Below are 24,506 nucleotides of genomic sequence, written 5' to 3'. Positions count from 1 at the left end.
TGCCTCCCTCCCTTCTTAAAGAGTGGAGTGACAGTTGCAATTTTCTAGTCCTCCAGAACCATTCCTGTATCTAGTGATTCTTGAAAGATCACTGCTAATGCCTCCACAATCTCTTCAGCTACCTCTTTCAGAACCCGGGGTGTAGTCCATCCGGTCCAGGTGACTAATCCACCTTCAGACCTTTCAGCTTCCCAAGCACCTTATCCTTAGTAATAGCAACAACACTCACTTCTCCCCACGATTCTCTCAAAGTTTTGGCATGTTGCTGGTGTCTTCCATAGTGAAGACTGACGCAAAATACCTATTTAGTTCATTCGGCATTTCTTTGTTCCCCATTACTATCTCTCCAGCGTCATTTTCCAGTGGTCTGATGTCCACTCTTGCCTCTCTTTTATACTTTATATATCTGAAAAACTTTTGGTATCCTCTTTTATATTATTGGCCAGCTTACCTTCATATTTCATCTTTTCTTTTTTAAACTTCAAACTTTATTTACACAGGACGGTAACAGGCCCTTCTGACCCAATGAGTCTGCGCTGCCCATTTTAAACCTATGTTGACCTATCCATACATCTTTAGAATGTCGGAGCAAACCGGAGCACCCGGTGGAAACCCACACAGACACGGGGAGAACATACAAACTCCTTACAGACAGCGATGGGAATTGTACCCCAATTGCTGGAGCTGTAATAGCGTTGCACTAACTGCTATGCTACTGTTCTGCCCCAAATCCACTTATTGGTTTTTTAGTTGCCTTCTGTTGGCTTTTAAAAGCTTCCCAATCCTCCAGCTTCCTACTAATTTTTGCAATCTTGTATGCCCTCTCTTTTGCTTTTATGCTGTCTTTGACTTCCCTTGTCAGCCACGGTTGCGTCGACTTCCCTTTAGAATGCTGCTTGTTCTTTGGGATGAACTGATCCTGCATCTTTGGAATTACTCCCAGAAGCTCCTGCCATTGCTGCTCCACTGTCATCCCTGCCTGGGTCTCCTTCCATCAACTTTGGCCAGCTCCTCTCTCATGCCTCTGCAGTTACCGTTACTAAACTGTAATACCAATACATCCGACTTTACCTTCTCCCTCTTAAATTGCAGGATGAGTTCTATCATATTATGATCACTGCAAGCTCTCTAATCAAATCTGGTTCATTGCTCAACGCCAAATCCAGAATTGCCTTTTCCCTAGTGGGCTCGACCACAAGCTGCTTTTAAAAAGCTGCTCTCATAGGCACTCTATAAATTCATTCTCTTGGGATCCAGTACCAACCTGATTTTCCCAATTTGTCTGCATACTGAAATCCCCCATGACCACTGTAACATTGCCCCTTTTACATGCCTTTATATCTCTTGTTTTAATTTGTACCCCACATCCTGGCTACTATTTAGAGGCCTGTACATAACTCCCAACAGGGTCTTTTTTACCCTTGCATTTCTTAACTCTACCCACAAGGATTTACATCTTCTTATCCTATGTCACTTTTTTCTAAGGATTTGATTTCATTTTTACCAACTGAGCCACCCCACCCCCTCTGCCCACTTGCCTGTCTTTTTGATAGGATGTGTATCCTTGGATGTTTAGCTCCTAGCTGAGATCTTCTTTCAACCACGACTGTGTTGTGCTATAAGCTCATCTACCATATTTTGTATACTGCATGCATTCAAATATAACACCTTCAGTCCTGTATTCACCACCCTCCTCAAATTTGTCTCCATGTTTCTTGAAGTTAAATTCTTATCCCTTTCTAAACTTTCTGCCTTATTCTTTGTTCTTGAGACTTCAGTAATCTCTCCTGCACTCTCCTTCTCTTTTACTTTATCCATACTCTTCCAATCTGTTAAACCCATCCTGATACTATTCAGTTTAAAGCCCTATCTACAGCCCTAGAAATGCAATTCACCAGGACCCTGTTCCCAGCATGGCCCAGGTGGAGCCCGTCCCATCAGAACTGCACCCTCCTTCCCCAATACTGGTGCCAATATCTCACGAATTCAAACACGCTTCTCTGACACCAATCTTTGAGCCATGCATTCAGATTGATGCTGAGGTTTCTGGCCAATGAGTTTAGCCCCATGACTTTCTGACCTAAAGCTAAGCCATCAAGGAAAAACCTAACATTCTTTTTAGCAACAGCCTTCAATGTTGCCTCGTCTTTTCCTGAACTTTCAAATGGTTAGCGTAACGCTTTACAGTGCCAGCGACCCAGGTTCAATTCCTGCCGCTGTCTGTAAGGAGTTTGTATGTTCTCCCCGTGTCTGCGTGGGTTTCCTCCGGGTGCTCTGGTTTCCTCCCATGTTCCAAAGACGTACAAGTTAGGAAGTTGTGGGCATGCTATGTTGGCGCCGGAAGTGTGGTAACACTTGCAGGCTGCCCCCCAGAACACTACGCAAAAAATGCATTTCACTGTGTGTTTCAATGTACATGTGACTAAGAAAGATCTTACCTTACCATTTCATGGGCATCTGCAACCCTCCAGTGCTTTGTGCAAAAGACTACTGGATAGAAATTCGTCCTCCATCAGCAGCTGCACCTTGTACTCCAGTGCTGCTGCTCAGTTCCATTGGAGTTGTACTACATGTTAGAACTTTGAATTGCATGCAAGACACCTACACACAAAGGGCACTGGATACACAGCAGTGACATCAGTCATTATAAAATGTAGAATTTGGGGCCATATGGCAGCACGATAAGGTGCAAATGAAGAGATTTTCATGAACAGGAAAATGTCCTCTGATGCGAGAACGAGAATGGGAAGCAGTTTGAAAAGGTAGGCCTGTAGTTGTTCTTGTTGCTGTGGTGAGTTGATAGGCCTGCTGATTAGCTAATTAGCCACTTAACCAATAAAAAGAAGTTAGGGTCAAGCAGAGCAGGTATTTTGGAACAGCTTGTGTGAGTGGACAGTATTATAGTGGGAGCTGAGGTTTTGGCTAAAGAGGCTTCACGGTAGCATAGTGGTTAGCATAATACTTTACAGTGCCGGCGACCCGAGTTCAAATCCGGCCACTGTCTGTAAGGAGTTTGTATGTTCTCCCCGTGTCTGTGTGGGTTTCCTGCGGGTGGTCCAGTTTCCTCCCACATTCCAAAGACGTACAGGTTAGGAAGTTATGGGCATGCTATGTTGGCGCCGGAAACGTGGCGACACTTGCGGGCTGCCCCCCAAAATCACTACGCAAAAGATGTATTTCACTGTGTGTTTCGATGTACATGTGACTAGTAAAGATCTTATCTTATCTTAAGAGGCAGAGTAGGTCAGCAGAGGCTTCTGGTAGGTTCTCTTTCTTTCGCTGTTATTTGTAATCCTCTTTGCATAGAACAGTGGGAATGGCAGTCAGGGCAGAAGTCTGCTCCTCCTGTAGGATGTGGGAAATCAGGGAGGCCTCCAGTGTCCCTGATGACTTCACCTGCAGGAAATGCGTCCAGCTGCAGCTCCTTACAGACCGCGGTAGGGAGCTGGAGCTGCAGCTGGATGAACTCCAGATCATTTGGGAAGCTGAGGAGATGATAGGTAGGAGTTACCAGGAGGAGGTCACATTGAGGGTCCGGGACGAAGGTAGTTGAGTGACCGTTAGGGGAGGGAAAAGAAATAGGCTGTCGGTACAGGATACCTCAGTGACTGTTTCCCTTGATAACAAGTATATTGTTTTGGATGCTGTTGGGGGAGATTAGTCACCGGTGGAGAGCCACAGCAGCTGGGTCTCTGGTGCGGAGTCTGGCTCTATGGCTCAGAAGGGAAGGGTGGGGGAAGAGGAGTGCAATAGTGATAGGGGCTTTGTTAGTTAGGGGGACAGACAGGAGATTCTGTGGACAAGAACGAGACTCCCGGATGGTATGTTGCCTCCCAGGTGCCAGGGTCAGGGCCATCTCAGATCGAGTGCACAGCATTCTTAAGGGGGAGGGTGAGGAGCCAGAAGTCATGGTGCACATTGGCACCATCGACATAGATCAGGGATGAGGTCTTGAAGAGAGATTATTGGGAGTTAGGAAGGAAGCTAAAAAACAGGACCTCAAGGGTAGTAATCTCTGGATTGCTGCCTGTGGCACGCGCCAGAGAGGGAAAGAATAGGAAGGTACAGCAGACTAATGAGTGGCTGAAGAGTTGGTGTAGGGGTTCAGACTTGTGGATCCTTGGGATCTCTTCTAGGGTAAGTATGGCCTGTACAAAAAGGACAGGTTACACCTGAACTGGAGAGGGACCAATGTCCTTGCAGGCAGGTTTGCTAGTGCTGTTGGGAAGGTTTAAACTAGCTTGGCGGGGGATGGAAACCGGAGTGTCAGATTAGAGGATGGATCAGTTGGTGTAGAAGTAGATGCGATGTGTGCAGAAAAGGTGAGGAAAGATAAGCGGGGATGGGGCATAAATGCAATCAGTTAGATGGGTTGAAATGTGTTTACCTTAATGCGAGAAGTGTTAAGAATAAGGGTGATGAATTTAAAGCATGGATCAGTACTTGGAATTATGATGTTATGGCCATTACAGAGACTTGGCTGCCGCAAGGGCAGGAGTGGCTGCTTGAGGTTCTGGGGTTCAGATGTTTCAAAAATAAAAGGGAAGGGGTTAGAAAGGGTGGAAGGAGGCATTGCTAATCAAGAAATAATATCACAGCTGTAGGAAGGGAGGACACCATAGATGGATCGTCTATTGAGTCAGTGTGGGTGGAAGTCAGAAACAGGAATGGAACGATCGCTCTATTGGGAGTATTCTATAGACCCCCAAGTAGCCATCGGGACATCGAGGAGTAGATAAGTAGGCGGATTTTGGAAAGGTGCAAAAATAACAGGGGTCATGGGTGACTTCAACTTCCCTAATATTAATTGGCACCTCCTTAGTGCAAAAAGTTTCGATGGGGCAGATTTTGTTAGGTGTGTACAGGAAGGATTCCTGACACAGAATGTGGACAGGCCGACCAGAGGAGAGGCCATTACTAGATCTGGTATTAGACAATGAACCTAGTCAGGTGAAAGACATCTCTGTGGGCGAGCATTTCGGGGATAGTGACCACAACTCCCTGACCTTTAGCATAGCCATGGACAAAGATAGGAGCAGACATTATGGGAAAGTATTTAATGGGGGTGGGGGGTAGGCAAATTACAATGGTATTAAGCAGGAACTTGGGAGCATAAACTGGGAACAGATGTTCTCTGGTAAGAGAACCAGCAGAAGTGTGGAGGTTATTTGGGGACCACTTCCATGGAGTTCTAGATAGGTTTGTCCTGCTGAGACAAGGAAAGGATGGTAGGGTGAAGGAACCATGGTTAATAAGAGAGGTGGAAGGTTTAGTCAAGAGGAAGAAAGGAGCATATTTAAGGTTTAGGAAGGAAAAATCAGATAGGGCTCTTGAGAGTTATAAGGTAGCCAGGAAGGAACTTAGAAGAGACTCAGGAGAGCTGGAAGGGGACATGAGAAGACCTTGGCAAGTAGGGTTAAGGAAAACCCTAAGGCATTCTATATGCATGTGAAGAACAAGAGGATGACTAGGGTGAAGGTAGGACTGCTTAGGGATAAGGAGGGAAAATGTGTCTGGAGGCAAAGGAGGTAGGGGAGGTCCTAAATGAATATTTTGCTTCAGTGTTCACCAGTGAGAGGGAATTAGACCCATGTGAGGTAAGTGTAGAACAGGCAAATGTGTTGAAGCATGTCAAGGTTAAGAAAGAAGCAGTGATGTAGCTACTAAAAAGCATTAGGATAGATAAAAGTCCCTGGGGTCGGACAGGATGTACCCCAGGTTACTATGGGAAGCGAGGAAGGATTGCTGGAGCATTAATGATGATCTTTGAGTCCTCCCTAGCCACAGGAGTGGTACCAGAGGATTGGAGGATGGTAAACATTGTTCCATTGTTCAAGAAAGATAAAAGAGATAATCCCAGGAATTATAGACCAGTGAGTCTTACTATTGGAGAGGATTGTTAGGGACAGGATTTATGAGCATTTGAATAAGCATAGTCTTATTAGAGATAGTCAACAAGGCTTTGTGAAGGGCCGGTCATGCCTTATGAGCCTAGTAGGGTTTTTTGAGGAAGGGACAAGACAAATTGATCAAGGTAGTGTGGTGGATTTGGCATAAATGGATTTTAGCAAGGCGTTTGACAAGATTCCCCATGGTAGACTCATTCAGAAAATCACGAGGTATGGATCCATGGAAAATTGGCTGTGTGGATTTGAAAGTGGCTTGCCCATAGAAGGCAGATGGTGGTTGTAGAAGGGGAGTATTTGACCTGGAGGTCAGTGACTAGTGATGTTCCGCAGGGATCCATTCTGGGACCCTGCTCTTTGTGATTTTTATAAATCATTTGGATGAGGAAGTGGAAGGATGGGTTGGTAAATTTGCAGATGACATGAAGGCTGGTGGTGTAGTAGATAGTGAAGAGGTTGTTGTAGGTTGCAATGGGATTGAGACAGCATGCAGAGCTGGGCAGAGAAGTGTCAGATGGAGTTTAATCCAGAGAAGTGTGAAGTGATGCTCTTTGGAAGAACAAACTTGAAGGCAGAGTACATGGTCAATGGCAGGATTCTTAGCAGTGTGGAGGAACAGAGGGATCTTGGGATCCAAGTACACAGATCCCTCAAAGTTGCCACACAATTGGATAGGGCAGTTAAGAAGGCGTATGGTGTGCTGGCCTTCATTAGCCAGGTGTTTGAGTTCAAGAGCTGAGAGGTAACGTTGCAGTTCTATAAGACTCTGGTTGGACCACACTTGGAAAATTGTGTTCAGTTCTGGTCACTACATTATAGGGAGGGTGTGGAAGCTTTGGAGAAGGTCAGAGGAGATTTACAAGAATGCTACCTGGGTTGGAGAACATGTCTTATGAGGAGAGATTGAGCGAGTTAGAGCTTTTCTCTTTGGAGTGTCGGAGGATGAGAGGAGATTTGATAGAGGTATATAAAATTACGAGAGGTATAGACAGAGTGGACAGCCAGCATCTTTTCCCCAGGGTGGTAATGCTGGTACTAGAGGTCACCCGTTTAAGGTGTGTGGAGATAAGTTCAGGGGAGATGTCAGAGGTAGGTTTTTTTTTACACAGAGAGTGGTGGGTGACTGGAATGAACTGCCGGGGGTGGTGGCAGGGTCCGATACGATAGGGTCATTTAAGAGGCTATTCGATAGGCACATGGATGAAAGAAAAATAGAGGGTTATGGGAGGTGAAGTTGAGAGGGGGTTAGATTGAATGGGGATAAGGTTTATATCGGTCGGCACAACATCGTGGGCCAAAGGGCCCGTACTCTGCTGTACTGTTCTGTGTTCTATGATGCAATACTTAAAAATAGATACAGGTTATGTGCATCTTTATTGGGGTGTCCTTTATAAAAGATAGCTCAGATGGAATGAAGAACCAGATGTAGGAACCTTAATCAGGTGAGGCCTTATAGATTTTTGGAGAGTGCAACAAGAGCTCCAAGTACAAGACAACATGGAAGTTATTTGGCAACTTATTTACTTTTTAGGAGTTGTTCTCACTCCTAAAAATCTCAATGAATCCTCTGTGCAGTGCCATTTCAGCACAGGAAAACAGGTCTTCTGTTAAACAAACTTGAATTTCCAGGCTGTTCTTTTATGGTTTAGTTGTACACTGGGAGTAATAGGGCATCAATTTTCCAGCTCTTCAATACAAACATTTTCAGTAGACTTTTTCAATTCTTTATTAGGTGTTACCCAGATACTGATGCCTCTTCAAATCAGTTGCAGATTAGCAGGAGGCACAATTCGTCAGATGATAGATGTACATTTAGAAATCCTTAACTGCAGATCGTGAACATAGAACATAGAACAGTACAGCACAGTATGGGCCCTTCAGCCCACGATGTTGAGCCAACTAATATAAACCTACTCTGTGATCAATCTAACCCTTCCCTCCCACACAGCCCATAACCCGACATTTTTCTTTCATCCGTATGCCTATCTAAGAGTCTCTTAAGTGCCCATATTGTATCAGCCTCTACCGCCATCCCCGGCGGTGCGTACTAGGCACCCACCACTCTCTCTATAAAAAAACCTACCTCTGACATCTCCCCTAAACTTTCCTCCTCTGACCTTAAACTGATGTCCTCTGGTATTGATCATTGCCACCCTGAGTAAAAGGTGCTGGCTGTCCACTCTATCTATGCCCTTCATAATCTTATACACCTCTATCTAGATGCCTCTCACCCTGCATTGCCCAAAAGAGAAAAGCCCTAGCTCGCTCAACCTTTCCTCCTAAGATGTGTTCTCTAATCCAGGCAGCATCCTGGTAAATCTCCTCTGCACCCTCTCTAAAGCTTCCACATCCTTCCTATAATGAGATGACCAGAACTGAACACAATACTCTATGTGTTGTTGAACCAGAGTTTTATAGAGCTGCAATATTACCTCGCGGCTCTTGAACTCAATTCCCCGGTTAATGAAGGCCAGCACATCATATGCCTTCTTAACTACCCTAGTAACTTGCACAAAAACTTTGAGGGATCCATGGACTTGGACCCCAAGATCCCTCTGTTCCTCCACACTGCTAAGAATCCTGCCATTAACCTAGTACTCCACCTTCAAATTCGATTTTCCAAAGTGTATCACTTCAATCTTTTTTGGATTGACCTCCATTTGCCACTTCTCCACCCAACTCTGTATCAATATTAGGGAAGTTGAAGTCACCCATAACAACAATCCTGTTACTTTTGCATCTTTCCAAAATCTCAGTGTCCTGGAGGCTATTGGGGGGCCTATAGAATACTCCCAGTAGAGTGATTGCTCCCTTCCTGTTTCTAACTTCCACCCACACTAACTCAGTAGATGATCCTTCCACGACGTCCTCCTTTTCTGCAGCTTTCTGGGAGAAATGTAATGCTTGTAACTTCACTAATAACCTGTCAGTCATTCATTAATATGACTGCAATTTATTTTGGTCTTTGTGGAGGTTTATGTCTGTGTAGCAAAGTAATTATGCACAAAAGCACAATTTTACCATGTTGCTATGCTGAAACTTGCAGGAGAAAATTTGCATATTTTTTATATTTATAAATAGACTAATGACTTGGCCTTACCTTCAGATATATATATTTCTCCTCATTGACATGAAAATGTGTCAGAATTAGCTTGTTTGTAATCAAAATCAACACACATTCTTTAGATTATTTTTAATTGGCACCTGAACTATTTTCTAAAAATAACATATTGAAATAGTTATAAAACAAAATATATGCTTGGAACAAATATCTGGTCATATGAGGATTTCATTAGATTCCTTTGATAACATGTTTGACTGAATAGAAGTTTGGATCTGTTGAAAATACGTTTTTTAATTCCCTCGTGAAGTGGTCATTGCCAACAAGGCTGACATTTGTTGCTTATCTCTAATTGGATTTTGAACTGAATGACTTGATAGATTATTTCAGAGGACATACAGTCAACTATATGGTTGCGGGTCTGGAGTTGCACGTGGGCCAGACCCAGTAAAGGCAGTAGTTTTCCTTCCTTAAAAATTATTTGTGAAGCAGAAATAAAAACAGAAAGTGCTGGAAACACAAGGGATTGATGAAGACCCTTCATCAGATCAAGTAATTCCGAGCAAGTCAGATGAAGGGTCTTCGACCTGAAACATTTGGCAGAGGCTGCCTGACTGTTGAGTGTTTCTATTATTTTCTGTTTTTTTTATTATCAGAATTCCAGCATCTGCAGATTTTTTTTGATTATTTTTTTCACTAGTGAATCAGATGGTTATTTACAGCAGTCTGGTCACATCATGTTCACCAGTATTGGTACTCCATTGATTTTCAGATTTATTAACCTAACTGAATCTCAGTTTGATTTTTTTTATTACAATTCACTTTATCATTCCCCATTGAATTTCCAATAAAATCCTTCTAAAGAGATACGTCTGCAACACACAAAAAGCTGGAGGAACTCAGCAGGTCAGGCAGATTCAATGCAGGGAAATGGATAATTGACATTTCGGGTTGAGACCTTTCACCTGCTCTGAGATTTCAGCATCTGCAGTCTCTCATGTCTCCAAATGTGCCTTGAAAGTTGGTTTCACCTTGATTTGGTGCACTAAAACTTGTTGGTTATAATTCTGGCACCAAATTGGGTCTCCCAAAAATGATTTCAAAAGAGGCTTAAAGTATTGTGCAACAACATCATTGTGGATTCCACCTCAAAAGGTGTAAGCCCCAGTCGATGCAATATCATGGGAAGCCAGCTTCAGGAAAGATCCTTCAGCTTTAAAGGCCCAACCCCCAATGGCCGTCAGACATGACCAATCCACAGACTGTCACAGGGAAGAGGAAGGCTGCAGAGGATAGGATCTATGAAATTACACATTTTTGTGCCTTTTATCGCAGGGTCAGCTACCTCACAGAGACTGGCCACACCTACCCCATGTCTGTGATCATCTGTTCTTCATTAGTTTCCTTTTCCAATAAAGAAGCCTTGTTAGTTTCAGCACAAACTGAGCACTTTGGAATGTGTATGAACAAATGACAGTGACTTTTGGAGGTGTGAGATGTATCCTTAAAAGCAGATTTTTTTTTAAATCTTGAGTAAAGCACTGTGCTTCTAGTTCTCTGAAGACTGTTCCACAATGGTCAATGTGGTTTTAAGCCACAATCTAAGATTGTACAGGCTGAAAATTGCCATGTGTGATCACTGATGTCATTGGGTGCTCTTGTAGGGATAAAGTGAAGCTTGCTATCAAGGATCATAATCAGAAGTCCCTAATTCTATTTTGTGAGTGGTGTGATTTCACCCAAAATAATCTACTCTGGCTGAAATTGATTTTAGGATCAAATTGTAGCACAGAATAAGGCAGTATTCTGAAATCCAGTTTCTAGTCTACAGTGTAAACTAGTCCTCTGTTGGCAGTAATTCTCCTGAGCTAGAAGGTTATTGGAATTGGTTTATTATTGTCAATTGTACCGAGGCATGGTGAAAAACTTGTCTTGCATACCGTCCGTATAGATCAATTCATTACACAGTGCATTGAGGTAGTACAAGGTAAAACAATACAGAATGCAGAGTAAAGTGTCACAGCTACAGAGAAAGTGCAGTATAGGTAGATAATAAGGTGCAAGGTCATAACAAGGTAGATTGTGAGGTCAAGAGTCCATCTTATCGTACTAGGGAATAGTTCAGTAGTCTTATAACAGGGATAGAAGCTGTCCTTGAGCCTGGTGGTAAGTGCTTTCAGGCTTTTGTATCTTCTGCCTGATGGGAGAGGAGAGAAGAGAGAATGTACCGGATGGGTGGGGTCTTTCTTTATGTTGGCTGCTTTACTGAGGCAGAGAAACATATAGGCAGAGGCCATGGAGGGGAAGTTGTTTTCCGTGATGTTCTGAGCTGTGTCCACAACCCTATAGGTCTTCTCAAGAGTCTTCACAGAAATCTAGGCTGAGACTATAGTGCAACATTGAAGGAGGAGGTTGCACTCATGGAGTTGATGCCTTCTGTGTAGGAAGTTAAATCAGTAGTCTCATCTGCTCTCTCAAATACCTGTAAAAGATGTTGTGGTACTATTTCCACGAAGAACAGTGTAGCGAATCCTAGTGTTCAAGTTGATATTCATCCTTCACATAATATCAATATAACAGATAATCTGTTCATCATCACATTGCTGTTGTGGGAGCTTGCTATACACAAATTGGCTGCTGTGTTTCCTACAAGAGGATTCAGAATTTCTGTGTTGGCACTTTGATATGATATGAAAAACATATTAGAAATGCAAAGCTTTTTCTTTTCCTTCAGAGATGGTTCTCATTTCTGAGCGTAGACCTTTTATCATTGTCAGTTATTAGCAGCCCTGCCCTGTCTATTGGTTCTTGTCTTTAATAGCTCCAAGGAAGACACTAGCACAGGTTCAATGATCGACAATGAGATGAAATGGCTCAGGGATCATCAGAGAGATGGACTGGCTTCCTCTGTTAGTGTAACAATCACAGAAATTCCTTCATATAGTAAATCTGATGAGAGATCTTTGTAAGTATACGTGTTTCAATTTTCTGTATTTTTTGTTGCTGAAGCTGTAATCAATCACACTGCCAATTTCTCCTCAACATAACAAATTCATGTTCAAATTCATTTTCATTTCCATCTAAAAATATTTCTTAGCAAAAATCATCTAATCAAACTACTAGATCATTGTCCCTGGGGTTCTGTCTTGTAGTTCACATGATTTATACATGGAGTCACTTGACAAATGAAAAGTTTTTTTTTATTATTGCACTTCAGAGAGGATTGACTTTTATTATTTTTGTTGTGACAATGTTGGGTGCAATGATTGAGAAAGAGAAAGGCTTGGATTTTGACCACACAAGATCAGATCTATATGGAAACTTGCCTGTTAATTTTTCATGAACGTATCAGAGTGCTGAAATTAAATATGTTTGTGTACTGTTTTTGTTATTGTATAATCTCCTGGAGGGCATACTTAGCCAGCAGCACATTGCTGGTATAAGATGGACATAATGCTAATGACATGTTAATAATTCAGTGATTCAGACATGCAATTTGAATGATAATCCTTTGGGACTAGTAGTCCAAGACCCAGAAACATTGCTTTGTATGGGTCAGGTATACTGTCTTGGAGGCAGATTTCTCTTCGCAACATCATAGATTGAATTTGGAAGTACATTTATAATTAGAGTTATCAAGCTGCAGAAACCTTTTGTGCATATAGTCTGGCATAATCATTCATGACATTAATAATACATTTGATAGTGAGCATCCAGTGTTATTAAAGCTTGAAATTCAGGTGCATGCACACTAAAGGCAGAATCAGAAAACGCACGAGGTATATGCAGAAGGTTCTATAGTATCCTGCCTTCTGTCGAAATTAAGTGGCATCCTATAATGTGGATAAAACATCAAAAGACTTCCAAATTGCAGAAAGAGGGAATCTGGATGAGAAAAGAAAATCATGACTTCTGCACACACATTTCTAGGCTTTCCTCCACATTCTCAATACTTCCACCACCTAGTTGTCCTCCTTTGGTTTATGCCTGAAACTAACCTGATAGAGAAGGAGTAACAAAAGATCCTTCACTAGCTGAGTGCATCCGATATTCTTGTCCTCCTATGTTTATTCCATTATCAACAATGCATTTAAAGGGTCTGAAAATTGGCAGTCCTCTCGATACTATAGAGCAAGTTTGAGTTTTGCTGTGTGAAGAACACATGCAATAGCTGCACATTGCCAGAAGAACATGCATAGTCCTTAGTGGATTTATATTTTGAGAGTGCATACGCATCCTATTAAAGATTCCTTGAAACAAAATGCAATGCTGAAATTACCATCCAGGCTCATTGACCTTGATTTTCCATGGGGATCCTACCAATCTGATTCTGTGATTTCAGTCAGAAACTGGATTTATGCTGAGACATACTGCCCCCTGGAACTTTAGGACCATTACTTCTAATCTTGTGAAATGAACTATGAAATGTGGGGAAATTAATCCTTAATTGTTTTTGAATATATTACCTTCTGATATTGATGGTCTAATTTTTGTATAGTGGATCATCTGTTATTTATAAAATCAATTGTTTTAGATTAACCTGAGTAGCTTTCTATTCAATACCTCTAATTGTATTTCATATTGATCACTTACTGAGTTTTTTCTTTAATGAAGGGTTCATGAAAAGATGAACATTTGTTCAGTGGCATTTGACTGTGTTAAATCATGTCAACAGTAATGGATAAATTGAACACTGCTTAACTAGAAATGATTCAAGTTGGGTGTATTTGTGGTTTTGATTGGAGATTGTCCTTTTGGAAGTGATTATCTATCTTCTTCTTAAAATCAACCATAAATTAGCCTTCCTTTTGTACTTAAATAACATCTTAGATTTATCAAAACAAGTCTTTCTTTCTGAAAACAAAACAACTGGAAGATTCTCCTGATTTTTTCTTGATCGGATTTATTTTTAACCAAATAATGGTTTTCACCATCAGAAACTGTGAACCTAACACCTCTGTAATAACACAGAGGCAAGAGCCAGTCAAGTTGGAAATCTGAAATAAAAACAGAAACCTTCACCAGGTCAGAAATTCCTGTGGAAAAGAAACAAAGTTAATGTATTTGACCATTAACCTTTTATTGAAATAAAAGGTTGCTTTTGATGAACAGTCATCAATTTGAAAAATTGGACTGGAATGCAGTGACAGCCAGCCAATGGCTTTGAGAATGGCTAGCTAGCTGCAAAGTGACAGCTGCAGGTTTATAGACTTCTACACTTGGGCATTTCAGTGCAGCAATCGAGAGCATGTTGGAGGTCAGAATTCCATGCATCTCACCACTCATTTTGCCCTTGGACTCACCATTGAATCCAGGAGCATTCTTTAGAGTCTGGGGAGACAATGCACTCCACATGTGGCCACTCAGATTTATGTAGCTGGCATATCTAGCACAGCCTTATTAATTTGAAGGGGTCAGGAAACCTTCATTTAGGAGTTAAGTTTAAGTGTGTTTTCTTCTTACATTTTGCTTTATTTCCTTAAAGCTATGTGCTCTCATATTTGACATTTCTACCCTGGGAACAAGACTCTAACTATCTACCCTATCTATGCCTCTCATAATTTTAGAAACTTCGATCAAGCTCAGCCTCTGACACTTCAGAGAAAACAATACAGGTCCGTCCAGTCTCTCCTTTTAGCAACTACTCTCTAATCCAGACAACATCCTGGTGAAGCTCCTCTGCACCCTTCCAAAGTCTTCAAATCAATTTTGTAATGGGGCAACCAGAACTGAATGCACTACTCCAAATGTGACCTAACCAATGTTGTATACAGCTGCAACATGACTTCCTGACTCTTATACTCAGTACCCTAAATGATGAAGGCAAGCATGCTATAGGCCTTCTTAACCACCCTATCTATCTGTATTTCCACTTCCAGAGATCTATGGACTTGCACCCCAAGATCCCCCTTTACATCAATGCTCCAGCAACAATATTCCGGCAATAGTATTGAAGACTTCTGCTCCAGGAACACATCTTAGCCAAGCTGTTCCAGTGCATCTACTGCACTGGCGTCTACCCAACAGTGTGGAAAATTGCCCAGGTACATCCTGTCACAAGAGGCAGAACAAATCCAACCTGGCTACTTACTGCCCCATCAGTCTACTCTCGATCACCAGCGGTTAGCGTGATGCTATTACAGCGCCAGCGACCCGGATTCAATTCCAGCTACTGTCTGTAAGGAGTTTGTACTTTCTCCCTGTGTCTGTGTGGGTTTCCTCCGGGTGCTCCGGTTTCCTCCCACATTCCAAATATGTACGGGTTAGGAAGTTGTGGGCATGCTATGTTGGTGCCGGAAGCGTGGCGACACTTGCGGGCTGCCCCCAGAACACTCTATGCAAAAGATGCATTTCACTGTGTTTCACTGTACACATGACTAATAATAGAAATCTTATCTTATCTTACCTAAGGGCCCTGCCATTTTACTGTTTATGTTCCCACTACGTTTGACTTCTCAAAGTGCAACACCTCACATTTGCCCGGGTTAAACTCTATCTGCTATTCCTCCACCCGTCTCTGCAACTGACCTATATCCTGCTGTATCCTTTGACAATCTTTTTCACTATCCACAACACCACCAATTTTTGTGTCGACTGTAAACTTACTGATCAGCCCAGCTACATTTTCATTCAAGTCATTTATATATATCACAACAACAGGGATTCCACCACTGGTCGCAGAATAACACCCCTCCACTGCTACCCTCTGTCTTCTATGGCCAATCCGATTCTGAATCCAATCTACCTAGTCACTGTGGATCCTGTGCATCTTAATATTCTGGATCAACCTACCATGAGGGACCTTACAAATACCTTACTAAAATCTATGCAGACAGCATCCATTGCTCTACCTTCATCAATCATCTTCATCACTTCCTCAAAAATCTCCATCAGGTTTGTAAGGCATGACCTCCCCCATTCAAAGCCACGCTGACAGTCCCCAATAAGTCCATGATTATTTTCCAAATATAAGTAAACCCTATCCCTAAGAATCTTCTCCAATAATTTCCCTATCACTGATGTAAAGCTCACAGGCCTATAACTTGCCAGATTCTCTCTATTGCCCTTCTTAAGCAAAGAAACAACATAGTCTATTCTCCAGTCCTCTGAGACCTTGCCTATGGCCGGTGAGGATACAGAGATCTCTGCCAAGGTCCCAGCAGTCTCTTCTCAATAACCTAGGAAAGATCCCATCAGGCCTTAGGGACTTATCCACCCTAATGTTCTTCAAAAGACCTCACCTCCTTGATATCAATATACCCTAGAATACTAATAACCCACCTGCCCCACACCCTTCGTCTTGGTGAATACTGATGCAAGGTACTCATTAGTACCTTGCCCACATCCTCTGCTCCAGGCATAAATTCATAAATTCCCGTTTTTTGCCTTTGAGTAGGCCTACCCTCTTGTTTTTAATGTACATATAAAATGCCGTGGGATTTTCCTTAATTCTACTTGCCCCAAGGACATTTTTGTTTCAGATTTCCAGCAGCTGCAGTTGTTTTGATTTTCATTTACTGTCGAAGTCTTTCTATGGGTCCAGCCAGGTGAAACAGCCCTTGTGCAGAGCTGGCCGTGCTGGAGAACTGAGGGCCCAGCTCCCGGCTGAAGATTCTGCTGGAACTATGCTGGAACAAATAGTGTGACTGAGGAAAGGTGTCGAGAGCTTTCATGGGGTCAGAAGCTCTGGCCCTTTATTTTGTCATTTATCTCATTACTGTTTCACCATCCTTGTTGTGCAGTTGTTGTTGCTACGGTACAACCAGGATCATTCTTTAAAAGTACTTTGTTTGCTGTACAGTGGTTTGGAGGTTCCCAAACGTTTGAAAGCAAATATAGAAATTAAACTCTTTCTTAAATTGTAATATTGAACTGATAATCAATGCAGCCGCAATCACACAAATATTTTCTACTTTTACATACACCTCTGATTCAGCTTTTATCAACACCTTTGTGAAACATCTTTTGACTAAATTATATATCTAATTACATTACTGCCTATAAATTGTACCATTTGTACATTTTAATGCATAAATCACTAATAAAAATACTTATGTATATGTTTTTGAAGTGTTTGCCCCCATTTCCAGCAGAAGTATCAGCCATTGGGAAATGGGACTAGGCACCCCTTGCTGTTGCTCATGTCAGTACATGTGTCATTTCTCTCCCATCATTTGTGCAAGTGATAATGTTGTCAATATGTGCTGCATTCAGTACTGCCTTTCTGACAGAAATTTAATCAACAGCTCGTGAGATAAGACCACTGTTGAATAAGGAGCAAAATATAGTCAATCAGGAACAATTTGTGATTGGGACATTGTTTTAATTAACGTTTCCTCCTTCACAGTCATTTCATATGTAGCTCTTTTACCGACAAGTAGTATTGACCAATCTGCAATGTCACTACAGAATGCTGCATTCAGTGGCTTTGATGATCCTAATGCTTGCAATGGATTGGGGCCACCAATAGTGTGGGACCTGGTCAGACTGCTGGAGAGTCTCCATGAGGAACCTGGAGCAGCATTTTCTTCCCCTGCTCCTCCCGCTCCCCACAGTTTTCCCTCATTTCCATGGCAGACTTTGTTCAGTTATATTGTGGCTGTCATGGAATGTGCACTTTAATTCAACTGACTCACATCCTAGCTGTGAACTCTGCAGGTAACTGCCATCTGTAAATGTGCAGATCATGCTTTAATGCTTCTAAGTGGCGCAAGACCACGATAATGATTTCTTAAAGTGAGGATGCCCCATTTTCACACTTTTTTCTTCACTGACACCAATATGGCATTAATGAAAAATTAGATGCATACCAAGTGAGGAGAAATCCAATTTCTCTGCCTTATTTTCTTGAATGATTGTCTTTAACTTTTTATGGCTTGTTTGAATTTGCACAAAAAAAGCAGTTAATTGGTTAGTTGAGATTTATAACCTAATTATAGCCAGTAATTGCAGGGGATGGTAACAACCAATGCATTTTTATTATCAACATATCTGAACAGATGTAGCTATTGATATAATTAGCCAAAGATTTTAATTATCATGACATCAGAGGAATTCTTGAAATAACATCTCATTAAATCAAACTTGAAAAATCAGTCACATTTACTTGATAAAACTGTCAATGAATGATAAATGCCTTGACATTTACTGATATGACACACTTAAGAGTGAGATTTCCTGGAATCTGGTTCTCATAGGATTCACTTTCCTTAGCTGTTTTCAGCTGGACTTGGAGATTATTGGAATTTGGCGTAGAGTAAAGGGCACTTAGATTCTTCACATTTCATTACAGCATTACAATGTCTGATCAATATTTACACAGTGTAAAACAAAGAAGAGCAATTCACTTTCAGGAACACCATCAGTGGTAAGGCAACAGTGCTTGCCATTGACTTTATAGAATTCTCCTCATAAAGATCGAGCAATCCATGTTGGCAATTTCTGCTTTTGCAATGCCTGCTGCTGATAGTTGTCTGTTCAGGAGGATCTCTGGCATCAAGCTACAGAGCAGCCAATCACATTGAAGAACTTCCAGCTTGAAAAGCGATGTTTAACTATTTTGTTATAACATTACACAGTTTGCTGAATAAAGATTAAAATACACACATTATTAAAATGGGAGGCTAAATATTATAATTGTTGTAGTATTTTTGTAAGAAGATTACTTGAGTTGTTTCCCTTTTAAAGGAAGACAATTATGTTTGTATTATTTGCTGAGTCTGGGATATCCAGTGTCTCTTTTTTTGCTAATTAAGGAAGAGGCAATCTCACCCTGTTGCCAGTTAACTTACATAGGGGATAGTGAGTTGCTGGAGATATTTACTGATTGCTCCTCTGTAAACAAAATGAATTCCAGTGGATGCCAATAAAATAATGCTGAGGATCACAGGGCAGGCAGACAAAGGGAGACAATGTGTGCATTCAAATATTTGCCTTCTTCCCAAATAGCTGACTGCCAGGCCACTGCAAGCCAATCATCTTTTGTTGTTGGATGTCATTGCAATAAGTAGCCTGTTCTCATTTTTACAGTTCCACCAATAACAAAACAAATTAGCATTTTGAAAGCAAGAATCTGGCAGGAAACATTTGAAAAAATCTCTCTCTTAATGGTTCTCATTTGAGATCAAAATTGTAAGCTGCTGTTTGCCATGCCATTATGTCTAGCCTTCATATGACTTTCATCAGTTGGAAATTTAGCAAGCCAATGGTCACATTGTACACAAGCAGCTTATGAATATAAATAAGAACTTGAGAGCATCCATTAGTGGAACAAAATAAAACACTGTGGAGAAGCAATACCCAACATATTCCAGCTATTATTGAACCCACTTTACTTTCAGAATGAATGGAGCCAATAATAATCAGCAATGGAATAAAAGTGAGTGGAATATCCTCATGCATAAGATGATAATATAACTGATGTTCCTCCTGATCCATAGCAGTGTCAATAGACTTTGCCAGTCTGATTATCCCCTGAGACCAGAGGCAATCCTCGCTCTATTCACCCAACTACAGCGCAGTCCAAATTAGCATTTTCTCTCCATGATTATGAGATTTTATGTTACTTTTGGGAAAAATTGAAAGATTTGGATGTTTCACAAGTCATCGTGAAGCCTGAGTTGGTTTGCAAGCCATTTAACCCCGAATCAAGCTCCTTCTGACTGTACAGACGTGGGGAGATACCCCCATCAGGAGGTATCTAACCCATGTCCCTTCCTTACTATTGGTGGCTTTTTTGCCAGACTGAAGCCTAACCTGTGTGTCGGGAGCAAGACTCGTGTTTTAATGGAGTTCTGTGTGGAGACCACAGAAGATGTGATTTGAAGAAAGGTTTTCAGTCAAATGCTGCTTTCTATAGGCCGTGCTGAAATGAAAAGAAAGATTTGGACTTTCCGTTGCACCTTTCACAATTTCAAGACATCTGACAGCACTCAGAGTTAATGAAGTACTCTTTCAAAGCATAGGCAGCATTGTGACCCAAGAAATAGCAACTTATTTACACACTTCCACAGATATGAAAAAGATCAGGAAGCCCGTTTTAAAGATGATATTTAAAATATAAATATGCCAGGACACTGAGATAACTCTCCACCTAAACAATGCCACGGGTGTCAAATTGACTTCTCAGCTGAAAAAGAACACCTTTTGTAGTGTCTCTTGAATGGGATTTGAGCCCACAACTTCCCAAACCTGAGGCAAGAGTGCTGTCAACTAAATCATAGCTGCATCTGTGCAAGCTTATGGATGCATGAGTAAATGAATGACAGCCATAAAATCTTAGACCATCTGCCTGGCACATGTTGCTATTGGATGAACTCGCCTTTCCGTGTTCTTATGAATCTGTTTCTGTTCTGAAAAAACAGTGGGCAGCTTTGAGCTTATCCAGATGCATTTGTGGTCTGTGAGATGGTGTATTGGGGCTCTCCATAGACCAACCTGCCTTATGCAACAGCTTGGACATCTGCATGTCTTCTCCTGACAAAGATCTAGCCATCACCACAATGGAAATTTTCCAGTTTTCAACATCATGGATGATCTCTTCAGTACATCAGAAGTCTGCTGCTGGACCCAGAGTGATGCAGCAATGTCATGATGCTCTTTGCTTTGCAACTATTGGCTATTATTCGTCATGGTTCAGCCCATTAAGTTTTGCAATATTGCAGGGAGCAACTTCTATATAATGAATGTATAAATAAACTTCAGTGTATGAATAATAGCTGGGCTTTAATATCAGTGTCTTATTATTGTGTACTTTGTATGACTAAGATCATTTTCTGATGCATTTGAGGAAATGTTATAGCTTTGGGTCAGAATATGCAAAGGATATTGTATCACCTTGTGGTTCAACAAGTGAGCAAAGGCTTATACTTTACCCTGAGGATATAAACTACACTCATCAGCAGGCTATGATATTGCTATTGTACCAGGCCCTTGATGAACTATTAGCCAAGATATCTATCACAACAGAACTTCCTCTTTGCCATCCTTGTATATGAGCTTTATTCAGTCAGAGTGCAAATTGGAATGTTGACCTGTTTCTGTTTAGGATTATTCATATTGTTCATTGATAATTTATTTCAGTTGCATTGTTGATCTTCCATTCATTTGTCTGCTAATGGTCAGAGAGGAAAGGATCTAATTAGGATGGGGATATTTGTTTATCAGCTCTCTTCTCTTTGCATTGAGATTCAAAAGAGGATAACCAAGGGTTACTTGTCGCGTACGTAGTTCTATCAAGGACACAAGGAAATAGTTTTCACTGGTGATCTTTCTACCCATTTTATGCCCAGTTATCTGAGTTCTATGGAAACATGCCAAACCTTCTCCCCTCCCCTCCCCCTTCCCCGCTTCCCCAACCTTTGGTTTTAGAGAGAAAATAGGAAGTGCTTGAACTATTCTAGGCCAAAACAATATATTTTTTCCATCTGATTCATCCTGAGTGAATGCAACATGCTCAGTGTCACAAATGGTTGCAGATAGGAGCATAAGGTAGATGAAGGGTAAAGTTGTCTGCTCTGATTCAACAAAATGTAAGAGGACTTGTTACAATCACTGCAAAATCCTTCCAACCCTCACACCAGATAACTTAATGAGCTGTATTAAATTGATAAGTTAGTACTGCTTAACAGTAACTTTGAACAATTTAGTGTGTCATTCAAAGGCCACTCATTAGATATATAACAAGAGTAGGTCAAACAACCCTCAAGCTGCCTGGACATTCATTATCATAGCTGCCTGGGTTTATCCTCAATTCCACACAGAACTGAATGAAGACTCACCAAACTCACTTCAACAGGACTAACAAGGAAGTTTGCATTTCATTGACATGGCTATCTCAGAAACTGCCTTCCTAAGGTTAATGCTCAGTGAGTCTTTCAGTTTAGATTCAAGAAAATATTTCTGCTAGATGTTAAAGCTTAATGCTGTGCTAAATGGAGAAGGAATCTCTGGTGTTGTAGCAACCAATGGTAAATAAATTAATGAAGTATACATTTAAATGCAAATGTTACAAACTAACTTTGATATTACACAATGCACACTGCTGAATAATCTGATTAAAATTATAATTCAGTAATTTAAATTTCAACAAATATTTGCAAAAAGGAAATTCACTTCTGCCTAATGACTAGTAGGATACATAAAGAAATTGTTTAATTATGACTTGACTAATTAATTATCATTCACAATGTAGAATAGTCAATATTTAGTTTGATGGCAATGTGCAGAAATGACATGTATTTCAACTAAAGCAGTATACGTTCTTCTTCCCTCTCACTATCCCTCTTTCTCTCACTTACTCTCTCTGTAAAGTCATTCCATAACTGTGCAAAACTCTGAGGAATTTCAGTCAGTTTTGAAGACAACCAGTTTGCAATTGATTCAATAAATGGTATTCCTGATAAATGGGGAATGGGGAAAATGGAGAGTGGAACTAATGGGGAGCTGACCTGACAGTGATCTGAATTTCTTGTCATTTTGGCTCTATGTAAAAAAAAGAGGAAAACATGTAAGGTTTCTATTGGAATAACTTGTAGCAACACAGTAAATGCTGGAAGAACTTAGCAAGCCAGGCAGCACCCATGGAGGGAAATGGACAGTTGAAGCCTCGGTTTGAGACCCTTCATCTAGTCCAGGTTCCTCCAGCATTTTTGTGTTTCTTCAGATTCCAGCACCTGCAGTCTGTTGTGTCTCTATAACTTGTAGTTATGTGTACTCAATGTGTTGTACTCTGCTTCTGAAATTCATTCCATTTAGCTTCAATAGATTGAACTTCAGAGAGTGGATTGATAAGGAATATAGGTCACTTCTGAGCAGGAATCAGTTTAAATGCAATGGAAAACATTTCCAATCCCCAGCTGGTCCTTTGAATTATAAATAATGTTAACCTATGATACTCTGAAAATAAATCTGAGTTGGTTCACTCATTGGAAATGTTGTGCTTTAAGGTATTACCACCGACAAGGAGAATAATTCAGTACTGGCTGCAACAAATTTACGGCATGTTATAATTCCAGAAAGAAAGTCTAGTTGTGTACCAAATGTGATGGTGATGGATAATGTTGTTCTCAGGTTCTTTTATTCTATTAGAGTTAAATTTAACAAATTCTCCTTATTTCAGTGAAAGAAGTTTGATTTCCTTTCAGTTTGATTTAACTCCCAGAAAGAAAGTTGGAGTTAGGGTGGAGGGAAGGTGAAATGGAAAGGTTAGATTTCATTTCTATTGGTCTTGGAGAATGAATGCTGGTGGACCAGCAGCCCATTATACAGATAGCTTGTGCATTGAAGCACTTTACATTTTTTTAAATCTGCTGTATAAATGGAAGTTTTGTTGCTCTTTTCACCACTGCAAGGTCAAAATTACCCCCATGCAATTATTGCCTACAAAACAATATTCATCCTGACTTTATCTTAGAATGCCAGACTTGACCTTGCACCTTATCGTCTACCTACAAGGCACTTCCCTGTAACTTAACTCTGTATTCTGTTATTGTTTATACCCTGTACTACCTCAATGCATTGTTTAATGAATTGATCTGTACAGACGGTATACAAGACAAGTTTTTCACTGTACCTTGGTACAAGTGACAACAATAAACCAATACCAATACCAATTGAAAATGCCTGGACTGGATTTCAATTTCCATGAGGCCTTTTGGCAGAGCTCACTGACTGCCCAGTTGCTCTAGTGAGAGACCGTCAGGAGAATCAAGTCTGTTCGAATTCGGGACCACCAATAAGTTGTACCCCATTTGTCCCATAGCTGTCCAACCTTCAAGGAATTCTGGTTACCTTCTGAAGCCAAGCCAATTGTGACAAGTTCCTTTGGGGGGTGAGATGAATAGTCAGGGTGCAGGGAGAGGGGTTGACAGGAAGGTTTGTCTGACTCAGCAGTCGACTACACTCCTCATCATACAGCCTCTGCAAAAATATAACAAAAAATTTTTGATACCTCCTTCAGAATAAAAAGTAATGGTTTCTGGTTAGGCTGTTCAGCGCTGGGGCTCGCAAGCAACCCAGTCTGACCCTTTGAGCTGTAGTTATAGCTCTGAATCAGGTTATGCATGATAATTAGGGTTTCTGCCAGTAACTGGTGAATGTGATTGGCAGTCTTAAGACAGTCGCTTTCAAAAAGGTGGTGACTGGAAAATCAGTGCTAAAAGGGTCATAAGTCTATCAATCTCCTTCTTTGGGCTTTGTCATTCTGTTAATGAAAATTTTAGCTTGTTAACGTTGAACCTCTGTAATTCATACAATTGTTTCCATGATTTAAGTTGTAAAGGAATCCTAAGTATGGAAGTCAGTTTTAATGCTTCTTGATTTATGCCTACATTTTTAAAAGTTAGTTTGTACAAGGTAATTCTGTTTTAATTTACACTGAATAAAGAAGATAGCATGCTGACATGCTACAGGGATTCAAAATAGAGTGAGTTCACAATGTGGCAGTACCCCAGTATATGGGAGGCAGAAATGTGTTTCAGTCATTTTGAATTCTGAGAATGAGTTTGCCATAATAGATCAGAGAGAAATTTCCCAATGTC

General features: G+C 41.0%; 1 protein-coding gene across 1 annotated transcript in view; it reads left to right on the top strand.

The window, feature by feature from the left end:
* The window catches only part of LOC127570314 (cadherin-18-like), a 480,238-nt gene that overhangs the window by 148,653 nt on the left and 307,079 nt on the right, over positions 1-24,506 (top strand). The window lies entirely within an intron of this gene.

Source organism: Pristis pectinata, chromosome 5 (genome assembly GCF_009764475.1).
Source record: "Pristis pectinata isolate sPriPec2 chromosome 5, sPriPec2.1.pri, whole genome shotgun sequence".
Taxonomy (NCBI): domain Eukaryota; kingdom Metazoa; phylum Chordata; class Chondrichthyes; order Rhinopristiformes; family Pristidae; genus Pristis; species Pristis pectinata.
The sequence above is the reverse complement of the archived record's forward strand: the minus strand, read 5'-3'. Positions and strand labels throughout refer to the sequence as shown.